This window comes from Triturus cristatus, chromosome 2_1 (genome assembly GCF_964204655.1).
Source record: "Triturus cristatus chromosome 2_1, aTriCri1.1, whole genome shotgun sequence".
Classification (NCBI taxonomy): Eukaryota; Metazoa; Chordata; class Amphibia; order Caudata; family Salamandridae; genus Triturus; species Triturus cristatus.
In genome coordinates this window covers 613748323-613767894 of record NC_140581.1, presented here as the reverse complement: position 1 = coordinate 613767894, position 19572 = coordinate 613748323, and the positions used below count along the sequence as shown (strand labels likewise).

The 19572-nt window shown below is 46.6% G+C and overlaps 1 long non-coding RNA gene across 1 annotated transcript in view; it reads right to left on the bottom strand.

Annotated features, from left to right (window-relative positions):
- LOC146865682 (uncharacterized) overlaps positions 1 to 19572 on the bottom strand; it is a 78499-nt gene that overhangs the window by 43529 nt on the left and 15398 nt on the right. The window contains exon 2 of the long non-coding RNA XR_014970333.1: positions 9530 to 9607. This is a non-coding gene — a long non-coding RNA (uncharacterized LOC146865682). The remainder of the gene's footprint in view (positions 1 to 9529; positions 9608 to 19572) is intronic.

Genomic DNA, 19572 nt, shown 5'->3' with positions numbered 1-19572 from the left:
AAGGGCCTGCTTACCAGAGGCAATGTTACCAGAGTCTTGCCAGGTGAAGAGGATCAATGATTCCAGGACCAGTGTGAAATATCAGTTTCAGAACGTGAAGTTCAGAGATAACAGTCTACGGAAAGAAATTCAGTGTAAACGATAGAAGTGATGAGCACTTCCATTAGTAGTGAGTCAGGGTAATGTGCGTAATGGACATACCTCTAGGCCAAGGAACCGCCCGCACGTCCGTAAGGTGATGGTCCTTGGTCAGTGATATATCCATAGAAATCCAATGTAATATTGTGATCTGGGGAAATGATAAGACTAAGGTCATACCGTAGCTGCAGGAAGAGCAAAGTGAAAGAAATTAAGGGTGTGATATCCTGAACAAGCAGCCACAAACTTTTATGGTAAAGAGCTGGGCTGTGTGGTAGTAATATATGAAACAATGCTAGTAGCACACTATTGAAAGCTGAAAGTGTCCAGCTGCTGTGAAGGTACTCAGCCCGGTAGGTTCCGAGTGTGGGCTGTGTCTAGACACCATTGAGCTCTGGGAGTATTACAAATGGTAGTCTAATGAGTCTAGAGGAACTCCTCTCAGGTAACTTACGCTTGTTGAGAAGGATACATTAGTTACTGGGTGGTAGTCTATTGAGTCTGGAGGAACTAAAAATTAAAAGGGACACAATTGTATATGGACGGTGGTCTATTAAGTCTGAAAGAACTCCATAAGGATGCTGGTCCTAGTTGTAAGGGACACATAAGTTAATGAACATAAGCGCAATGCGAGTTATAAGTAGCGCAAGTATCTATTATTTCTAAGTTAACTCTGCTACGGTGACTCGCGCTGGTAATGATGGAAACAAAAACCTAATGAGCGTAAGCGCCAGGTATGACATTTGTAGCGCAAGCAATAGCATGACGAAAAACGAAAGGTAGTCGAAACTACTGAATGCTCTAATTTCTATAACGAATAATGGTGTTAGATGTCCATAAGTGGCTAGGCAAGCATCAAGGATTAGCCCAATAAAGCCAAAGCTTACGAATACCTGCAGTTGTGCCTAAGGTCAAACGGCCCGAGCATAAGCTCATAGCCTGTCCCTTCACTTACTTGTAAGCTTTGCAGTGTCGCATATATTGTAGCCGTGTCCGGTAAGCGTCTGATAGTTGGCACGATGGAGACCGTTTGAAGGCTCCATGTTTACTCCCGCCTTAAGTTCAGCGGGTCCTGGAAGACTAGTCTGTCAAACTAGGGTTTGACAAATGGAATTCGGAATGACCTAAGAGTGGTTCCGGCTGGAAAAGCTGACCTATGTAAAATCAATGTTCGGCCTTAACAGAAAACCTGTGCACACGTTTAAAGAGTCAGCAGTATGAATTACTGTATGTAATGAACAAAGAAAACAATAAAACAGTGATCCGATGACGTATTTTCTTTCTTTGTGAATTTAATCGGTGATCAAATGCCCAGCCAACACTTGTTTCGTCAGGGTGTGAACCCTACGACTTCTTCAGGGCTAATGGACAAAGAGGGCAAGAATAGTAGATCACTCTGCCGGTTGTAATTCCGTCCCGGCTGTAAAAGGGAAGTTCAATCCCAGGAGGGGAAACGAGTAGAAATGGTTAAGTACCACAGTCAAAAACACATAGAATAAGGTGTGGGGTGAGCCAAGCGAGTACGCCGGTGTATACGTGTAACGCCCTGAACGTCTCAGGATCGTTTAACAGACACGATAATGAGGACGCAACCACTTGTGAAGGGTTAGTTATTTTAATGAAGGCAAAAACAATACAACGAATAAACAAAAGTTATAGTCACTGGAATCCTCCAGGCTAAGTACGTTACCAGCCCACAGCACGGATGGTCCTAACCGTCCTCTGCATATACGCCGATCCCGGCGTATGCCAACAGAGGGCAGAAATGAAATGGCCGACAATGCCAATCGGTAGGCTGTGAGGGGCACGACGAGTGTTGGGGAGAATCGAGGAGTCAGGGAAACACCCAGCCGGGGTCTCTACCTGAAGGGAGCAGCCGCTCAACCTCTTCCTCGGACTGCACCGGGACGCGGAGTCACCTCCTGGTGATGCGTCACCGATACCCCAATCACAAGCAAGAAGACTGAACCGAGAGCAGCCGCTCGATCGATCCTGTGGACTTCCGAGTCTGTAACGCGGCAAACACCTCCTGGTGTGCGTTACAGCTGGCAGTCCCTGTATCTCTGGTCGGGCTGGGAGTTACGACTCCAACCAGCAAAAGCGCCACTGCGCTTTGACTCAGCCGAGTCAAAAAGCGAAGCTCAATGGTTGACCGGTAGAGCTTCCGGGTCCTTCACAGGTGATGATGGGGCAAGACACGGCCCAGGGAGTAACGACTCGACCTACCTCCGTTCTTGCCTTACTGGAGCACCACTCCGGAACACTGCTCTTCACGAAGCAGGTACGTCGGTGTAAACACAATATCCGACAGCCTTGTACCTCCCGGTTCCTCCCTTTATAGGGCGTGTTTTCCTTGAGTTATGTAACAGCTCTCCTGTTTACATAAGGGCGTGTTTTCCCTTGAGTTATGTAACAGCTCTCCTGTTTACATAAGGGCGTGTTTTCCTTGAGTTATGTAACAGCTCTCCTGTTTACATAACCTCTCAACCGCTAAGCATCCTGGGAGATGTAGTCCGTTTACGCTGGTTACCGTTTTCCTCCCCTCGCATGACAGGAATTCTTGACAGTACATCCTCCCTCTCAGCGGCTCCCCACGGGTCCAGCGCTGGCAGGAAAACGCCGATGGAACAAGGAGACCAAGCGCGGAGCATGAACCCCTTCAGCCGGTTCCCATGATTGCTCCTCCGGGCCATAGCCTTTCCACGCAACCAGGTACCACAGCTTCCCCCTGCGCCATTTGGACGCCCGTATGCCCGACACTTCATACTCCACCTCCGACTCCACGCATACCGGCCTAGGTGTCCCAGACGGCTTGGAGGGTGCTGGTTTGAGCAATGATACATGAAAGACAGGGTGTATCCGCAATGACTGGGGCAAGCACACCTTCACGTTCACGGGACCCATACACTTGGTAATGCGATATGGGCCCACGTACTTGGGATGGAACACACTGTTCTTTCGAAACCTCATGTTTCTTGTGGATATCCAGACGTAGTCTCCAGTGCGGTACAGTGGCCCGGGCCTTCTCTTCCTGTCGGCCGCAGCCTTGTATCGTCTCTTGGCCTCTATTAGGACAGCCCTTGAGCGCATCAACGTGTCTTTTATGTGTGCCACCCTGTCCGCTGTGGCGGGAATCCTGTCCTCTCTGAACGGATGTAGAAATGGCAAGAACCTGGGATGTTGGCCATAGTTGCTATAGAACGGAGATGACTGTGTGGAGCTGTGAGTGGCGTTGTTATAGGCTATCTCTGCAACCCATAGCAAGTCGACCCATTCTTCCCTGCCCTGGTCCACAAAACATCGCAGATACTGTTTGAGCGTTTGGTTCAGGCGCTCGGTTTGGCCGTCCGTTTGAGGGTGGTAGCTGGTGGACAGGGCGGTCTTAACATGCAGCGCAGTGCACCAAGTCTTCCAGAATTGCGCAGTAAACTGCGACCCCCGGTCCGACACGATCACCCCAGGTAATCCATGCAGTCGTACCACATTCTTTAGGAGTAGTGACGCCAATTCCCCGGCCGTAGGGACTCTCTTGCAGGGGATGAAGTGCCCCATTTTCGTCAAGTAATCCACCACCACCAGTATTGCCGTCATCCCCTGGTCCACCACGAAGTCCAGTGATATGCTATCCCATGGTCTATCCGGGGTCGGAAGTGGATGTAAGAGCCCTTGGGTTCGGCCATGGTCGGCCTTCATGGTAGCACACGTAGGACACTCCTGTCCCCACCTCCTGACATCCACTCTCATGGTTGGCCACCAGAAATGCCGTCCCATGCTAGCCACCGTTTTTTCAAAGCCCAAATGACCTGCGCATGGAGAGTCATGGCACCAGATGAATGCTTGTTTCCTTAGCCTAGGCGTGGGTATCAACAGGCACCTGCCCTTCAGGGGTATCCCGTCCTTCAGCTGCCATTCTCTGTGACTGAGGAGCCACCTCCGCCATGCGAATGACCTGATCCCTCTCTTTATTCCCCTCAGGAAAGTATCCGGTTGGATAACCCCCAATACCATCCTCGGGGAAATGATGGAACGCTCGGTCGCAGGCAATGGTTCCTTAACTGCAGATTGACGGGACAGGGCGTCCGCCTTCCGGTTTTCCGTCCCCGGCCGATATGTGATGCGGAAGTTGAACCCCGCAAAGAAGATCATCCACCGCAGCTGCCTGGGAGAAAGGTGTCTTGTGGCCGTCATGAACTGTAGATTCCGATGGTCCGTGTACACAGATACCACATGTCTTGCCCCCATCAACCAATGCCTCCATTCGGTGAAGGCGTCCTTGATTGCGAGAAGCTCCTTCTCCGCAATATGGTAGTTGCGTTCGGCGTCGTTGAGTTTGCGGGACATGTACGCAACGGGATGAAGCACCCCTGTGTCGTGGTTGCGTTGGGACAAGATAGCCCCCAGCGCCACATCCGAAGCGTCCGCTTCCACCACGTAGGGGAGATCCGGATCGGGGTGAGCCAACACCGGCGCCTTACCAAAGGCGCTTTTCAGGGCCTCAAAGGCTGTGTTCGCTTCAGGGGACCAGACAAACTCCTTGGACTTCCTCAGTAGCTGTGTGATTGGGGCCACCAATCCTGAAAATCCATCTATAAACCGCCTGTAAAAGTTGGCGAAGCCAATGAAACTTTGGACGTCCTTCACGCTTTGGGGCACCGGCCATTCTTTCACCGCCTTGATCTTTCGTTCTGCCATCTCCTGTCCCTCTGGACTCAGCATCACTCCGAGGAATTCCACGGACGTGACGTGGAAGTCACACTTGCTGAGTTTACAAAACAGCTTGTTTTCCCTCAGCTTTTGGAGCACAGCTTTGACGTGGTGTACGTGCTCCTCCACACTGGACGAGTAGATGAGGATGTCGTCGATATATACGACCACGTAGATATCCAACTCCTCTCTGAATACCTCATTCAAAAAGTACTGAAAGGCTGCCGGGGCGTTGCACAGACCGAACGGCATGACGAGGTACTCAAAAAGGCCGAACCTGGTCTTAAAGGCGGTCTTCCACTCGTCTCCGTCCCTCATGCGCACCAGATGGTATGCCCCTTTCAAATCCAACTTGGTGTAGATACGAGCTTTCTTGACCTGTTCCAGCAGTACACTGATGAGAGGCAAGGGGTACCGATTCTTTATGGTTATCGCATTCAATGCCCTAAAGTCCACACAGGCTCTCAGCTCCCCATTAGCTTTCGGGATGAAGAAGAGTGGCGAGGCGGCCGGAGACTTGGACGGGCGGATGAATCCTAGCTTGAGGAGTTTATCCAGGTACCCCCGGAGATGCACGTTTTCAGGCTCCGTCAGGGCATACAGCCTGCCGCTGGGAACGCTGGCCCCTGGCACCAGGTCGATCTGGCAGTCAAACTGTCTATGTGGTGGTAGCACTTCCGCCTTCACCTCATCAAATACATCCTCAAAACTGTGATAAGCCTGGGGGAGAGCCACATCTTTTTCTGCCGCTGTAGCCACCGTCTGACTCCCGCTCTCATCTGCGTCAAGGGATTCCGTTCTTATTCCACAATGCAGGATGCAATACGGTGACGTCATTTCGACGCGATGTGTTGGCCAATCCACAGAGGGGTTGTGTTTCTGTAGCCACGGCAATCCCAATATGACGCCATATTGGGGCGCTCGGATGATGTTAAAATCGATTTGTTCCAAATGGTTCCTCCCATATCTCATCGGAAGGACCCCCGTGTGCTGCCCGATGGGCCCCGTCACCAATCGCCTTCCGTCTACAGCATAGACGTCTTCGGGTACAGCTTTGGGAAGAAGCACTAGCCCTAGCCTGCATGCCTCATTGTGGTCCATAAACATGCCAGTGGCCCCTGAATCCACCATGGCCACAACGGGTATCCACTGGTCATGCACTCCCACGTGCACCGTGAGAAACAGGTGTCGGTGTCCCTTAGTGACCGAGTTGGAGAGTGAAGGGATGGATGAGTGACTCCGAGATGCCCCTTCTTTGGTCTGGGAGTCCTCTAGTTTTCCGCCGGTATGTCCACCACAGCTGTTACCGACCGGTTGGCCCGTGAACGTGACGTCTTCGGTTTGGCAGGGCATACACGTACGTAGTGGCCTTTTTTGCCACAATATAGGCACAATCCTTGTTTACGGCGTGACTCTTTCTCCGTGGCTGTGAGGCTCGCTCGTATTGCGCCGATGTCCATGGGTTCTCCCTTGGATGCGGTGGAAGTTTCAGGACTTCCCACCGTCACATAGGATGGAAGGGATTTTCCTTTTCTCCCATGATCCCCTTTTCTTTCACTCAGCCTATGTTCCAGCCGTAATACCAGGTTGATAAGGCCCTCACATGTCTTGGGTTGAGGGTCAATATGAGCCACGGCGTCTTTGAGCTCATCGCACAGCCCGTGATGGAAGAGCGCCGTCTGTTTAGCAACAGGCCACTTGGTTTCCGCAACTAGCCGTCGGAACGCGTTGAGATACTGCACCAGGTCGTTGGATCCCTGTCTCAACTCAAGCATTTCACGGTCCGCCGTGTACGAGTCAGCCCTTCTGTCGAATACCTTCAGGAATTCCTCGCGAAAAGCACCCCAATCACATAAGATGGGGTCGTCCCTGCTCACCAGAGGTACGGCCCATTGTGCCGCGTTTCCAGCCAAATAGGAAATAAGGAAAGCCACACGAGCCTGACTCGTGGGGAACGCCTTTGGTTTGCACGATAAATGTAGCGCCACTTGTGTGAGGAATACCTGCACTGTGTTAGGATCCCCACTGTACCTCTCTGGTGTTGCCAAGGGGATGGCTACCGGCATTTCCACTACTACCGCAGGGGTCTGGTTCGTGAGGGAGGTGCTGGGCGTGAGCGGGTCCAATTGGATAGCATCCAGTCTGGCTTTTACATCGGCTGTTTCTTGCCTAGAGGCAGCCACTTCAACTTGCACGGTCGCTAAAGCAGCCAGCACATCATCAAGTGTTGCCATGTCTGTTATCGACCGGGAGACAGTTAGTGTTATTACGGTCGGATATTTTGTAACGCCCTGAACGTCTCAGGATCGTTTAACAGACACGATAATGAGGACGCAACCACTTGTGAAGGGTTAGTTATTTTAATGAAGGCAAAAACAATACAACGAATAAACAAAAGTTATAGTCACTGGAATCCTCCAGGCTAAGTACGTTACCAGCCCACAGCACGGATGGTCCTAACCGTCCTCTGCATATACGCCGATCCCGGCGTATGCCAACAGAGGGCAGAAATGAAATGGCCGACAATGCCAATCGGTAGGCTGTGAGGGGCACGACGAGTGTTGGGGAGAATCGAGGAGTCAGGGAAACACCCAGCCGGGGTCTCTACCTGAAGGGAGCAGCCGCTCAACCTCTTCCTCGGACTGCACCGGGACGCGGAGTCACCTCCTGGTGATGCGTCACCGATACCCCAATCACAAGCAAGAAGACTGAACCGAGAGCAGCCGCTCGATCGATCCTGTGGACTTCCGAGTCTGTAACGCGGCAAACACCTCCTGGTGTGCGTTACAGCTGGCAGTCCCTGTATCTCTGGTCGGGCTGGGAGTTACGACTCCAACCAGCAAAAGCGCCACTGCGCTTTGACTCAGCCGAGTCAAAAAGCGAAGCTCAATGGTTGACCGGTAGAGCTTCCGGGTCCTTCACAGGTGATGATGGGGCAAGACACGGCCCAGGGAGTAACGACTCGACCTACCTCCGTTCTTGCCTTACTGGAGCACCACTCCGGAACACTGCTCTTCACGAAGCAGGTACGTCGGTGTAAACACAATATCCGACAGCCTTGTACCTCCCGGTTCCTCCCTTTATAGGGCGTGTTTTCCTTGAGTTATGTAACAGCTCTCCTGTTTACATAAGGGCGTGTTTTCCCTTGAGTTATGTAACAGCTCTCCTGTTTACATAAGGGCGTGTTTTCCTTGAGTTATGTAACAGCTCTCCTGTTTACATAACCTCTCAACCGCTAAGCATCCTGGGAGATGTAGTCCGTTTACGCTGGTTACCGTTTTCCTCCCCTCGCATGACAGGAATTCTTGACAATACGGGAGTGCCCCTCCTGGGATTGAACTTCCCTTGTACACCAAGGTCCTTATGGATGATCTTTCCAATCTCCGGCCCATTTCTTTACTACCTTTCCTGAGCAAGCTACAGGAAAAGTACATCGATAAACATCTATCTGACCATGTTGAATCTACTGGTAGTCTTAATTCCTATCAATCTGGTTTCAGGGCCAAATACAGCACTGAGTCTGCCCTGGTGGCTGTCACGGATAATATCAGGATGACCTTGGATAGAGGCCAATCCACGCTTCTTGTGCTGTTGGACCTCTCCGCTGCATTCGACATGGTCTCTCACCAGATCTTGCTCAGGAGACTGGAGCAAATTGGACTCAGAGGACCAGCCCTTCAGTGGATGACGAGTTTTCTCTCCTCCCGCTCTCAGTCTATTAACTTCGGCCCTTTTCGGTCAAAATCCATGCTGACCAAGGGAGTGCCACAGGGCTCACGTTTGAGCCCCACCTTGTTCAACATATACGTCACTCCCCTGGCCAACCTCCTTAGGACCTGTGGTTTCACTCCCATTTCATACGCTGACGACACTCAGCTTCTCTTCTCATTCAACAAATCCACTCCTTCGGTTCAGTCTACCTTCTCTTCTGGAATGATAGCTATTTCCAATTGGATGAGGAGTAATTTTCTTCAATTCAAATATAGGGAAGACCGAGATTATGCTCTTCGGAGAGGCACCTCTGGTGTGGACACTGGATTGGTGGCCGATGGATCTTGGTGCTCCCCCTGCACCAAAGACTCTTGTTAAGAACCTGGGCATTCGCCTAGATCAGTCACTGACCATGAAGGAGCATGTAGGCTATACCGTTGGCTCCTGCTTCCATGTGCTGGGTCTGTTACGGTGAGTTCTTCCTTTTCTCCCAGAATCCTCACGTAAAACCCTCATCCAGACAATGGTATTAAGCCTCTTAGATTATTGCAACGCTCTCCTGGTCTCAGCTAATGAGTTCTCGTTGTGCAGGCTGCAAGTAGTTCAGAAGACCGCTGCAGGCCTTGTCTTGAATGCCCCCCCACCAGAACTGCCTTCCTTCCTCTCCTCCAACAGCTTCATTGGCTCCTGGTGCGCAAGCGTATTACGTTTAAAACCTGCTACACTGTTCACAAGGCCTTGTATGACAATGGCCCCTCCTACCTTGCTGCGAAATGTAACCACTATGTCCCTTCCAGGACTCTTTGCTCTGGAACCAAATCCCTTCTCCATGTCCCTCGGGTCAGGAAATCAAGGTTGGGCGGGAAAGCTTTCTCCTACCTTGCTCCCCTTTATTGGAATCAGCTCCCCACCCACCTGAGACAATGCCCCGATTATCTCCAATTTAGAAAGCTTCTCAAGACAGTTCTTTTCTAACCTGTCTTGTCAGCCTTCTTGTAGCATTGCTGCAGCGCAGAGATGCCCCTTCGGGGGTGATTCAGGCTCTCTACAAAACCTATAAATAAATAAACAAGCATTTATTAAAATAGTGTCATTCTAGTATAAACCATGTTTGCTGTGCCAATCATTAGACAGAAACAAATGCATAAGATTACAAGCCCCAACAGAGTAAAATTAAGGTAGAATTATACCATGGTGCTAAAACAGTGAAAACAGCCAAGCATGTAGATACATGACAGTAATCAAGCACACTCCTACGATGCAAACCCTACCTAAGAGTACCTAAGTGTACCTAGCATGTATGTGGGTGTAAAGCCAAGAATCCCCTAGGAAAGAGCCAACCCCATTACCTGATGGGAGAGAACGAAGGACCCCATCAATTTTGCAAATGAGCCTAGAACAATACCTACGATTATGCAAAGTAGTTCTTTCGCCCTAGGATGAAGATGACCATGACTTTTACACAGAGTATGTTCATGCTGTTATGTACGTCATGTGCAGGGACTTTTCTAGGAATTCTCATGCATGATAAATTTGGCTAGTGTCAAGGAAACCGATCAACATATATTCAGCACATAATTGGGTAAAAGGTCAATGCTAGAACTGTTATGCAGAGCAAGGTAGGACAAATGTAGGTAAAAGGTCGTGTAGCTACCTAGGCCTAGATTGGGGTACATAACACCCACTTCTCATCCGAAGGTCCATAATGTCAACTAATGCTAAAATATGCCTCTTTAAAAAAATCATACAAATATTGTCATAAAACTAGTATAAAAACATCTAGATCAGACTGAGCAAGCCGAAAGCCATTGTGCTCAGTGAAGGCAGAAAGGTAAAAATAAAACGAAGTTTCGCATTCCAATTTGGCTTGTTTTGGAAAAAGGGCCAAATTGTTCCCATCACACAGAGAGCCAAATGTTTATGAATTCTGTGTGGTAGACGCAATATCACTGTTGCTTGCATTCGCAGACGACAGTCCCTGTAACACCTCTTGTAACAGGTCAATAGAGCAAACAAAGGTGATCATCTTCAGTTCCCACAGAAGCCACCGAGGGAACACTCCATAACTGTTAATCTATTGCAGAGCCGTTGTCCGATCTGACAGAAGCTGAAGCATCCCGTGGGGGCTCTAAGAATGCCATCATCAACATAGGAATACGCTGAGGACACTGTCACTGTAACACATGGGCTTTTAAGGGGTCCAGTAGTACGTCTACGTCCAGTGGCGCAACCGATGGAAGAGTCGAACATATGTCCAACACCCATTCGTGTCTGCGGAATAGGCACGGAAAAACAAGCAAAATGCAGTCAGCCCAGACTGGTCTGAATGATAGGAGCCAATGCTCGCTTAGCTCCCGAAGCCGAGGTGTGCCCAGATGGAGTACCATGCGCTCACGGCAACGTCACACCAAGAGTGCCTTTTCCATTTCTTGAGGAACTGGGCTGTCCATTGCGTAGCAGAAAAATTAAAACCAGGATACCCACAACAAGTAGTAGGACCAGCGGAAGCCCTCCAAACACGCTTCCCAATACGGAGTGTATAAATGCTGGATTAACTCCAAAGATTGTCTAAAAGGAGCTTAATAGTCCAGAACCTATGCTTTTAAATAAGTGCACAATCCCCCTTGTATCAGACATGTTGAAGATACGATGAACCATTTCCCCGAAATGGAGTGGGAAGTTTGTACGGACTAGCGCCTGTATCTCAGATGAAGACCGTGCAACATGGAGATCAAAAGTCTCTCTGGCTGAAGTTAAGGCCACATCTATCAGCAAAAGCATGACTTTCAGTCAGCTCAGAGAATCAAACCGTATAATGGAAACATTCAATGAAGGCCATAGCATCGCCTCCCTGTGTGGGTTGGCAGAAACAATACTAGCATACATCAAGTAACCCTGGAACTTACTGTGACTAGATAGGCGATGCCTGGTACCATCCCACAACCACCTTGATCATTCAGCATCAAATAGCTCCCATTCGAGAGCAGTTCGAAGACCGGATAAATCACGGCAGCTGGGGAACCCTTTGAGTGACAGGATAAATTAGCAACTGAAGCATTACAGGCTCCGTGAAGAATATTATACTTGCAAACTAGATACCTAATTAAAGCAGTTTCACAGTTTGAACCGCTGAGAAACTTCAATGTCCCCATTCCTGCATCTAAATCTGTACTGTAATTCCCAGTACTCGTGTATATATCCCTCTCCCAATGCTTCATACCTGCCTACCTGGTGATACTGTAGGCAGAATTGAAATTGGAATGTCGTGACTCACAGTGTAATATAGCTATGGATTAACCATTCTGTGGCAACGCTGAAAGGTGATTGGTCCATTTTTTTGATGTGCAGCATTGTATATTTTGCATCACTTTGTGCCATTGACATCTGTCTTTCCGTTAGATTGTAAGCCGAAAACCGAGTCATGCTGTTGATGTAGCACCAGGGCACGTGGCCAGAACGCAATGACTGCAGCGTCCAGCTTAATAATAAAATGGATCGCAATTGCAATTGTCCATGTTGAAGACTACACAAATCCTGTTCCATTATATCTATAGCAGAAGACATAATGATGCCCAGTGAATAAATTCTGGATGATAATGTGGGCATTCAACTTTTCTAGGTTAACCCTATTAATCTCACGCAGCCTCGTGCTGGGAGATTTTCCAAAACCTCATTGTAGCTAGCATACAAGAAGACCTTTTGATGTGGCTTCTGGGGACCTAACAAAAAATCCCTATGATCCATGTCATCTGAGAGTAAGGACAAATGTTGTTTCCCCTGGGACAGTGTTGAGGTTTTTAGCCACTCTAGGCATAACTTCTCAGTACTGTAAGATGTCATTACCCCGTGTGTACCGATTGTACATAGCGTTGGTCAGGCCTATGGATACTAAACCCTTCGGTGATACCTCCGAATCGTAACTGACACTTATTTGTGTCGATAGGCCAACCAACCATCTCTTCCAATTGGGGTCAGATGAATTGTACAAACCATTGTGTAGAATGTATCCTCACTGTGTTGTGTGTAATTTTGCCAGCCCTCAAAGTGTGTGAGCGAGGGAATCCGAGGTATGTTCAAGTCTGTGATCTTGGCTAGTCCAAGACAGGAAGCCTGTTGCACTGTGTCGTTCAGGAAGATCATCTGATGTGGTATGAGGCATGATCTAAATAAGGCCTTAGTTCCCTGAACATGCTAATCTTTAGTCTCCCATACAGATTTTGTGTCTATAGTGTCTTTCCACAAGTCGAAACCGTATACAGACAGCGGGCAATAAAGGAAGCAGAGAATATCTGTTTCGTATTAGCCAGCATATTTTTCTTTGCAGCTGTAAGTGCCAATTTATAATAATAAGAGGTTGGGTATGAAGTGATAAACCCAGAAAAATAAGCAAACTTTTGTGCAAATGTGTTTGAACTACCTTTCGGTGGTGTTGGGCAATGTTCCCATTGATGGTAAGAGAAAACATTTTGTGGGATACTTGCCTTGTGCAAGATGGCCATAGTATTGGTAACAAAACATGGTGTCAAAATTAGATGTATCATCATACAATTCATTATTTGATAATGCAGCAGATTCTTCAAAATCAGAGAGCATAGTATTTACAGTTTCAAAGTCCCAATCATCGGAGAAAGTACTGGAGGTGATGATATAATTTAGAGGAATTTTCAATATGTGTGGTATTTAAAAAAAAGTTCAGTAGGACCATATACATCATAGGAAACTCTGTCCCAAACTATTCCTTCGGGAACTGGAACTGCTGTAAGGTTCACTAAGGACAGGTCTCTTTGCTCATGGTGTGATGATGCATGCAGTTTCAGGACCAAGTTCATATTTTGAGCTGCCGAGCGTTTTTGGAGATAATGTTTATTCAAGAACAAGTCAGTCACTATACCAATCTAAAGGACTAGGAACAGTAGACCAATTGCAATCCAGAGTTTTATCCAGGGAGAAACAAAGCAAGTCTTTTTCAGCCAAAGGTTGAACTCACAAATTCGTTTTTTTTGGGAATCAGGCGTTGGTGGTAGCTCGGGTTCACTTGGATCCAATGAGAAAGTATCAAAATCAATGAAGTAGCCAGACGCAGTTCGATCTATCTTTGGTAGCTCATCAGGTTTTGTGGAGCTTGCAGATGCCTCTGTTTGAGACATTCACATAGATGTCGGTCGTGGGCCAAATTGTGATCTGTGTGTCATTTGTAGATTGAAGTTGTTCAACAGGTACAAGTTGCATTCCGTGGTTGATAACTCCTTCACTTCATGGAATAGAATCTTCAAACGTTATTAATCTTTCTGTTTGAACTTCCTGTATGGCAGCAAGAGGAGATCAGGTGCTATTCAGGAGCCCACATAGCCTACTATTGAGTATCGGCCACATAGTGCGGTATGATCAGATCAATTGAGACAAATCTCTTTTATTTCTTGCCGGCAAGAGGCGGAAGAAGTACTTTTCTTGTTCCTTCAACAGCCAGGTCAGGTACATGCGCTCTGTAAGATGGCCGAAATTCTTTTTTGTCCACTATCTTTTCTCTGACCAGGTCCCAATCTTTGGGACCCAGGCAAGTCTAGCCGGAACAGCTTTCACTTCCCCAGTGGTGGTGCATTTTACTTGGGCTTTGTAATGCCCAGAATTCACTGAGTTCCTGTAAAACAGCCAAATGATCATTGATGTCAAATGGTTTTTCATCCGCCACTGTGCTGCCACAGTCAAGGTCAGGTACCCACATTCTAATCCAGAACAGAATTTCGTATGTAGTACAGCCCCCCAGGGAACTACTTGGCATGTTGATAAGTGCCCTCCGGTCTCCATATAGGTGATTAGCCCAAGTGCCACCTGAACCTAATACCCTTGCTGTTAAGGATTGCATTAAGTCCCAATTTTTTTCATCTCCACAATCAAATTTCCCTCTGGATGATACGGGGAGGAGTACCACAAGACCACACCCAAACTTCATATGGCTTCTTTGTAAGCCTGTGAGCTAAATGCAAGGCCACGGTCAGAATCTAATGTGTCAATTGCGTATGTCCCTATGAAGACCTGCAAATCCTTTATAACAGTTCGGGCGTCAGCCGAGCGTTGAGGCCAAACCCCCAGGATTTAGAGCATGAATCCAATGCCACCAGGATGTACTCATAAGCCCCGTCAAACTGTAAGGGGCCACAGTGGTCCAAATTGACACATGCGAGAGGTCTGTCTGATATCAGTAATGGTGTTTGGGGTGGACGTGCTATGGTGGAACCTTTCATCTGCTGACAGATGCTGCACTTAAGGACATAACCCTTTGTCTGTTTAGTAGGACCTGGTCACCAATAATGCAGCTTTAGTAAAGAAACAGTTGCGGCGATACATGTGTGTGCTGAGCCCAGTCCCTCGTGTGCAGTTAGAATTAATCCTAATCTGCGATCCATGTTTCGTATTACTCTATTACCCACTCCTGGAATTTGAGCATACGGAATGTTTTGTGCATCTAACTTGTAGGAGTACTTGGGTGGAAAACCTTTTGACACGGCTGAGCTGTTGTTGCATGTAGTGTTCACATATATCATTATCTGTCTGTCTATTCTCGTACTAGAACAAGTGATTGCAGCAACGGCAGCAGTTCTCATTGTCTCCTTGGCTACTTCATCAGCCAGCAAATTCCCCTTCACTGTGCACGCCAACGTGCTGATGACTCAATGGATTAATTACATGAGCCCGTGGCAAGCCTTTTTAAGCACTGCCACTTGTTCTCACAGCAATTTGTGCTTTATTGTGCAACCTTTGGAATCTCGAAACCCATTCTGTCCCCAATAGTGAAGATATTCATTATATGACTGGACACAGTAAAACAAATCGCTCACAATGAGTGTGGGGAATTCCCAGTCCGTCTATTTTAGTGCCAGTATCAGGGCTTTTTAGTTCTGCCAGCTGTGCCATGCAATCCCCTATGCGTCTGTGTATTGCTAAGACAGAACTTGCCATCCCCATATGTCCCTTCACGATCGCACATGGTGGGCTGTATTGCTGTTTACTTCCTACAGCAGGCTGGGCAGATCAGTCAGTGTAAATGATATTTTCATACTGATCTACAGGCATTATTTTATTCAGGTGAGGATATTCTTGTTCCTACTGCAGGAATGCTTGTGTTTTTAATATAGAATCAAATTTGTAGTCTACATCTGTTGCAGTGAGAGAATTAGCCCATTGTATCCATCGCAGATGCAGGGCTTTTGCATTTGGAAATCTTGCTTTGGTAACAGCCTCTAAGGTTAGTACTAGAGTCATGACAATTATGCATTTCCCCTGAGCTAGTGCTCTTCCTCTCACTACAGCAGTTTGTATTGCTGTTAGTATTTTTTCTGTGGATGCAAAACGCATCTCAGCGTTTGTGTACAAATGTGATTTGTATGCAATGGGTACAGTTTTGCCTTCATTGAAGGTGAGGTAAGTGTACCCTGATTGACAGGCGACTACACAGATCACCACATTTGTGGTATTTACACATCTGTGTAAATGTTTGGAAGCTATCATCTCAGCTTGAACGGAACAGGGAATTTCTGTGTGTTCATGTGTCCGATGTTGAACAGAAAAATCAAGTCTGATTAGGTCGTAGAAATGTTTTACCTTTTCTACATAACCCAAAAAGTATGTTCTGCCAAAATATAGAAATCCTAAAATGGATTGTAAGCCTTTCAGAGTCTTTGGAGGTTGGAGCAGAGAACATGTTTCTAAATAATTAGCTGCCAGGCTTTTCCCTTCACTTGATAACTCATATCCAAAGAATAGGACATTGAGGAGGGCAATTTTTGTTTTTTAAAGTTACATTTGTAGCCCACAGGGGCTAACCCCAAAAGTATGTTGTTCAACCTGTGCAAGTGATCCAATAACTCACTGTCTGTCAGATAAATATCATCTACATAGGACAATGCCACCTCATCACAATTTTAAAGTAACTCTGTTACTCTTGCTGAGAACAACCCGGGGCTATTCTTATTCCCTTGGGGCAGTCTACAGAATTGGCGTTGAGAGCCATGGGCTGAGAATGCTGTCAAATGTCTGCTTCCAGGAGCTATATTTTGTCAGACGAATCCATTTGAGATATCTTGTGTTGATTTGCATTTCTTCAGCACAATGTTATTTATTAATACGCCACTGTATGCGTTTTGTACGGCAAATGTTTTCGTGCATGTGTGCAAATGCCTTTAGTCTAAAACTAGAGGGTATGAACTGTCGGGTTTCATTAAGGGAAACAAAGGATTATTCATGGAAGAGGTACAATTCTCAATCACACCTTGGTATTCAAATTGATCTAAGAACTCCCTAACCTATTTCTTTGTGTCATGTTTTATTGGGTACTGCCTCTGTGCTGTTGTAGCAGTTTTTAATGGGATTTCATGGTGAGGTGACTCAGCATTCCACCCTACATGATTATGGTTAAAGTGCCGGACCTAGCCCTAATGCCCACTCCTACGAGTATGAATGTTTTAGTGACTCTAGAACGAGGTCGGAGAAAGCTGGTAAAATTACATTTTCGCCCATTGGGCACTCCATGAAGAACTCTTTTTCAGCCAAAAGGATATTGTATCTATAAGCCAAGTTCTCTCAAAAGAGAGCTTTCACTTTTCTGGATATGTTCTCCTCCATCTAGAGGGTGATTTTGTGTAACTGATGTGGGACACTTACCCTTGTATCATGTGTTTCCACCGTGATATGTTCATTCAACTGTGCTGTGACCAGAAATTCCAACAGGTTTTGGGGAGCTATTGTTACTTCTGCTGCACTGTCTAGCATTGTCAGAGCCCATTACCCGTTCAGTAGCAGAGTCCTCAGTAGCCTGGGCATTTCTTATTTTAAGGCCAGATACCTTCTTCTTTTTTTTAAATGAAGGTTTACTGTTGGGTTTATCTTCTTGTTTGATAATGTAGTCTGAAGTGCGATGTGTGTCTCTGGACTTGTCTCGCTCTTCTGATCTGTGTTCTGACCATCATTCCCTCTCTGGAGTGTTTTTGCTGAACCCTGAAAGGAACGAGAGGAACCTGTATCAGTATCCTGATACCCGTCAGATTTTTTAATATCATCACAGTTTCTAAGATTATATTTTCTGTCAAAGGGCTCCTGTTGAAGAGACCCACCCCGTAATCGTGATGCATTCTGCTTATTATTTTTAGATTGTTTGTTATCCCAATTCTTTTTTGAAGAATCAGGTGCTTGCTTTGAGTTATCCTTTTCAGGATTGCTCGTTAATTGTGGTTTTCCAGGTCTAGCTCCTACATCATCTCTACCCAGTGAAGCATAGGTTTCTTAGATAATCTTAGGTAGTTCTCACTCCTGTTGTGAAGGAGTGACTTCCCTCAGGCGTTGGCGTATAGCCACCACTGCTGCCTCCCCTTTTATGTTACCCACCATAATTGTTGAAACCTGGGCAAAATTGCTTATCAATTTCATCCCTAAGGCCAGGGCAGGTTCTGCCCTGTACTCATTCTTTATTTGTTTCAATACCTCTGGTATCGCTGCTATTGAGGGGGTACCATGATTTCTGGTATAAACGGCAGCGAAAACTGTACCCCAGGTGGTACAATCCTCTATCGGGTGAGCTATACCCATTGGCAAGAAACTTGTTATTATTCTGTGTCTTTTTTCTGCAGGTCCATGTGGGGAAACACTGCCTCAAACTGTGCTATTTTCTGTGCTATCCAGAACGGCATTTGCTCATGATTAGTGGGCATCTGTGTTCAGAGATTTCTTGAACTGTTAGAAAATTACACTATCGACTTTTACTCTTTCTCGATCATAATGAATCCTGTCTTTTAATCCTTCTTGACCTATCATCAGTGTTTGACACTGTCAAACATGAAACCCTCCCGAACCTCTTAGAATTTAGGATGGGTCTCTCTGGTACTGTCTTAAAATGGTTCTGCTCATTCCTAGAAAACAGATCTCAACGAGTCCTAATCAATCATGACTTATCCGATCAGACACCGGTCACTATCAGCGTTCCCCAAGGTTCTTCACTTTAGCTCACCCCGTTTAATCTTTACATGGAACCACTGGCTGAAATCCTCAAACACTCCAACATCTCCTACCATATGTATGCTGATGATACGCAATTGTACATGAAGATTACCTTTCCTAACGACATCAGCACTCTAAATAACATCTTGAACAAAACTCAACACTGGTTAACACTTAACCACCTCAAACTTAACGCCCTCAAAACTGAATTCCTATTAATCTCGCCTCCCAACTCTACCTCTAACATCAAAGAATGGCTACCACTACTCACCGCATTGAACAGCAAAATCCCTAGGAATAACACTAGACAACTACCTCTCCATTATGAATCACATCAGCTCCACAACCAGAGGGGCCAATTTCCATCTCCACATCTTAACCCCTTCACTGCTTTGCCTTTTCCCCTCCTGTGCTAAGCCTTTGTTGGGCTATTTGGGGTAGTGCGCGCTTAGGCCCCTGTAACTTTTTGACCACATTAGGTATCCACGCCAAATTTGCGTCCTTTTCTTCCAACATCATGGGGATTCTAAAGGTACCCAGGGAATGTGGATTCTCCAAGAGGGTTCCCAGAAATTAGTCAAAATACAGCAAAATTTAGTTTTTTGTGAAAAATGGGAAAAACTGGCTGCAAATGAAAGCGTCTGGGTTTTTCTCTGCAAATGGTATCAAAAAAGGGTTTGTGGGGCTGAAATCACCATTTCTCCAGCTTTCAGGGAATGACAGAATTTTGTCAGAAAACCAACATTTTTTACACAGTTTTGGCATTTTTCTGGGACATACCCTATTTTTGCTATTTTTTGTGCTTTCAACCTCCTTCCAGTTAATGGTAGAAATGGGTACAAAAGCAATAATGGATCCTGGAAAGCTGTACATTTTTGAAAAGTAGACAAAATTCTGAATTCAGCAGGGGTCATTTGTGTAGATCCATCAAGGTTTATTTATAGAAACTACCAGTTAAATATAGGAAAAATAAAAAATTAGTTGAAAAAAGCAGCCTTTTGTGTCAACGTTTTCACCTGTAACTTCTTCTAA